The following is a 4,917-nucleotide window of genomic DNA, read 5'->3' on the forward strand; positions in this document are numbered from 1 at the left end:
TATCGTCTTCTCACATATATTCCACTCCACTCTGCATTGGTGGGGCACCACCTTGAATCCCATGTTGAGTTTTGGGTCCCTCATCATAAGAAGGATGTTGAGGATGTTGAAACACTAGAGAGAGTGGAGAGGAGGAGACAAAGCTGGTGAGGGGCCTGGAGCACAAGTCTGATGAGGAGCGGCTGAGGGAACTGGGGCTGTTTAGCCTGGAGAAAAGGAGGCTGAGAGGAGACCTTATCACTGTCTACAGCTACCTGAAAGGAGGTTGTAGCATGGAGGGTGTTGGTCTCTTCTTCCAAGTAACAAGTGATAGGCAAGAGGAAATGGCCTCAAGTTGTGCCATGGGAGGTTTAGAGTGGATATGAGGAAAAATTTCTTCATAGAAAGAGTTGTCAGGCATTGGAATAGGCTGCCCAGGGAAGTGGTGGAATCGCCATCCCTGGAAGTGTTTAAAAGGTGTGTAGACGAGGTTCTTAGGGACATGGTTTAATGCTAGAGTTAGGTTAGGTTATGGTTGGATTCAATGATCCTGAGGGTCTCTTCCAACGGAAATGACTCCATGATTCTATATTTCACCCCAGTTCAGTAAGCAATACAGCCATAGACACACAACTAGGACAAGTAGGTCCAACCCCGCTCCCTGCATGGAGCCACCTACGCCTGGCACAGCTGGCTTGAAAACACCAGCTGCATCCGACAGGAGATGAAGGATCCAGAACAAATCTACACTGCCTGTGTATAACTGACTGCACCAGAAACGCACAAAACATTAGTATCAGACCAGAAAAATGGAAGTAGGCATCAAAGGGAGACACAGAAAACGAAGAGGGTGAGATGTGGCTCAACATCTTATTAAATCTACACATGCGCTGGACACAGACCAGACACAACCCCTGGTTGGACTGAGCTCTGACCAGAGCACAGACCCTGCTCTCCAAACCCAACAGGCATCAACAACAGTACCCTTAACTCAATTTCCACACACATTCTGAAGGGACAGGACATCAGAAGCGTAAATTAGCTTAGATCAGTCCATTAAAAATTCACATTAGGTGTGCTCTCTCTGTGCTTTTGCTGCCCTTTTTCTTCTTTTTTTTGCTCTCATAACAACTTGCATGACCACCTTATGTTTTAAAATTAGAAGGCACTTATGTAGCAGTTATCACTGTAGAGGTAAGCGAGGCACAGAAACAGACAGCAGGAGCATTTCTGCTTTTCTTTTCACACTTTTCCTGCGGTTGTGGCAGTTTTGCTCCAGGTCAGCTCAGAGCACCTTCCTCTGGATAACAGCCGTTCAACTGCATGTCAGAAGTTGGACATTGCCTTGGCAAGTCAGATTTAAGAAAAGAAAAAAATCAAGTAGAAAGCAGATGTACAGTAACAAACATGAAAGACGACAAACACAATGTACAATCTTTCCAAACAACATCAGAACATGGCTATTATAAGTGGCATGCTGAGTTTTCAAGTATTTGAGCAACTGGCAAAACCTCAAAGCAACAGCTGTTCCCCAAACCTGCCTTTTGCCCTTTCACATCCCCAAAAAGGCACTGTAATTACACCAGCGCTAAAAATATGTAGCTGAATTTCATGGTTCTTACAATATTGAAGTTCTTTATATATTCACTGATACCACAAAATGAATGCCAATACAGCCTCTCTTACTTGTCAATGCTTATTACATTTTCTCAAAGACATTGTTCAATGCTTATTTTTAAACTCTTAAGAGGTTTCTTCTTATATCCTGTAGTAAAATAAAACAAAGTTCAAGATTTTTACCATGAAAAAGAGCTTTCCACACATGCATCCTAAATTCTCCCTGAATATATCCTATTATTTTCAGAGAGCTTTAGAGCTTTTCACTGACAAATCTCACAGACTTCTATAAAAAGAGGCAACTACCATAATTCTCCTTCTATAGAGAAGAAAAACAAGAGATGGATTGAATATGCAGCTGGTCATAAGTGATGTACCAGATGGGATTCTATTCAAAATTAAGCACCTGAATCTGTATGACTACATGTACATGAGCTCAATGTCTGTGTCCCTCTTGAGAGCCCAGCAAGCAAGTAAATCACTTCACCTATTGATAGACAGACCTAAGAATGATATGGTAAGCTCAAATACCTCATGTGTAAACTCTGTATACAACCACCTCTGTTTCAATGTCTGAATCTAGACCTGAAATTCACCTGGCCAAAACCAGAGAAATATTGCCAATTTTCTGCAACAAAGTTACCCTGCCTCCTGATCATGCTGCCTCTCTGCCTAGGGCATTTCAATATTTAAAGTCTTTGCAGACACTTAAGTTTTCAGTACATAATGCCCTAACACTCAATTAAACAGCTAAATTTCCACTTCTGAATAGCACACAAAGTGGCAACATTGTCCATTTTTCTATTTGAGTTTCTATCTCTAGGTAGCCTGCAACTGCCCCAACTTCAAAATGTATGTATGTCCTAAATAGGAAGAGAAGGGAGGATAGAAGACATCACAGACTTCCCTGGTCCTCCAAAGGCCACTCATCATTCACTACCAGACACAAAGAAAGGGCTCCGTCGATGGCAGACAGCACTATCCTCTTACCTGCAGAGAAGGAAAGGAATACAGGTACCTTTTGTACACATCCCTTTCTGTGTTTTCTTTGTCCTAAGTGACTGGGAACCCAATGTTTGTGAACCTTTCCTATTTATCATCTGTGAATGTCATTTACCTCTCTATCAGTAATGACAAGTTAAAAACAAACAAACTGGAACTAGCATATCATCTGGAAAACATTATTTTAAGTTCATGATTTGGCTGCCACTGGGGTACACTTTTCAAAGTTTGTTTGTTTTTAAACTGGCTTAATTTTAACCAGAGTTTGAATCAACATTTTGCATACTGCAAAAGAATATACAATACTCAGCCAGCAGTTACTGTATTACACTGCTCCAATGCCCCAAAATTATTTTGTATTTATAAAAGAGCATCTAACAAGACTTCTTTTCAATACTGTCTTCTAGTTATTCTAGTTCTATGAAGTATGCAATTCCTTGCAGCCACATAACTACAGAATAAATACCAAAACAAAATAAACTTCTACTAAACATCACAATTATACTTTCTAAGTACTCTTATCAGAGCTATCCCAATCTAAGGGACAAACAAGGTATTTATGAGTTAATATACAGTTTTTACATATTTCCCCAGATTTTTAACGCAACTCTCTTGATGTTGATAATAAGTTTGCTGAAGTAAGGACAGCCTTTTGTTAGAAGTATGCACAAAGTCTAATAGAATTCCATTCCTTAACGATAAAGAAAATTATTATCGATTTTTAGTTATCTGCAAACCACATCTTTCAACAAGACAATACACATAAAGTGAAATGCCTAGAAAAAGCTCGGCTCAAAAGAATAGCTAAAATTTAGGATATAGTCAACTCTACCAAAGTCATTTCCACAGATTTTCCTCCTGACTGCCAGACCCACATGAAAGCCACGACAGACAGGGTAGGAATGAAAACAGGTTTCTTCTTTTTAGCACCAGATCACCATTTCTGATCTTCCTCTCACGTCACACCAATAAGTATTAGTGATGATGAAATGGGCACAGAAATCCCTAAAGCAATTTTGTTTCTTTAATACAGCTCTTACTCTAATGTCTGTTGCAATGAGCTGTTTTTGAAGGTTCACCTTCAAAAGGACTGCTTTTTTTGTTTGGTTGGTTTTTATTTTTATTATTATTTGGCTGGGGTTTTGTCTATGCTGAGTTCTTCAGGGCAGATTTTATGGTCCAGTAATATTATGAAGGAAATCAAGACATGAAGCAATGACAAGAGAAAGGACAACAGGGGAGGGGATGGTGTTTGGTTTTGTTTATTTACAGCCCAAATATATTTTATGTACTTGAGTTTCCCTAGACAACCCTCCGCATCTCCAAAAACTCCATAAGAAGTAGAACAAAAATTATGAGTTGGTGGTTACCTCTGCTAACACTGTGGGCCTGCAACACAAAAAGTTTACAGGACCATGGAAAAGTGAACATATTAATTCCGAAATTTCCTCTAATTAAAAAGTTGGGAGAGAAAAAAATGAACTGTTCTCCACAGCACTGATCATTTACATTTACAATTACACTGAATTTATTTATCGGAATTTCACACTAACATTAACTCTGAACAAGCATACACAAGATGACATTCACTAACACGGGGAAAAAAAAAAGTCCTGAGAACAATTTAACCTGAAATTAAGTAGACATTCTTTCCATGGAAGTCTAGACTGTAATACAGAAAATATTATAAAATACTATCAACAACTGTGAAGACATGTTAGAAATTTGTCTTATTTTCTCTAAGCTTGCTGGGTGATTTTTTTTTTGCCTTTGTTCTGTAACTCCATCTTTGCATTACCTGTTTGCATTACTGTGGTTCAAGAAAGTATGTGTGCATCCACGATGCTGTAACAGTGCCAAAGGTCTCATCGCTTTCCACTTAAGCATTGTGTCTAAGTTCACCACCTGGTAAATGTGCTACAATGAACAAGACTGAGGGACCTCTAAGTTTTTGCTTTCGTTTTTTTTCTTCCCAATAGAAATTAAATACTCCAAAACTACAATCCCAGCACCAGCTTTTCTCCATCACAATATTTTCCCCTGCAGTTTTTAAGAAAATAAAAATCTTATCATTATGAAGTACAGCCAGATCATGATAATGTTTCATCCTCTGCTCCAAAACACAGGATCACTTACACGTCATCCAATTAAATGGTTTCACCATTGTTAAAGGAAGAAACATGGATATTTCTTGCTCTCTGCTAATGAAGCATGTGTACAATCTGTAGCCTGAAGCTACTGCATTGTTTTATCTCCATTTCTGGGTATATAACTACAGATATTTTCAGGCTCAACTAGAACATATCCATGGAATACAGA

Source organism: Nesoenas mayeri (assembly GCF_963082525.1).
Source record: "Nesoenas mayeri genome assembly, chromosome: 1".
NCBI classification, from domain to species: Eukaryota; Metazoa; Chordata; class Aves; order Columbiformes; family Columbidae; genus Nesoenas; species Nesoenas mayeri.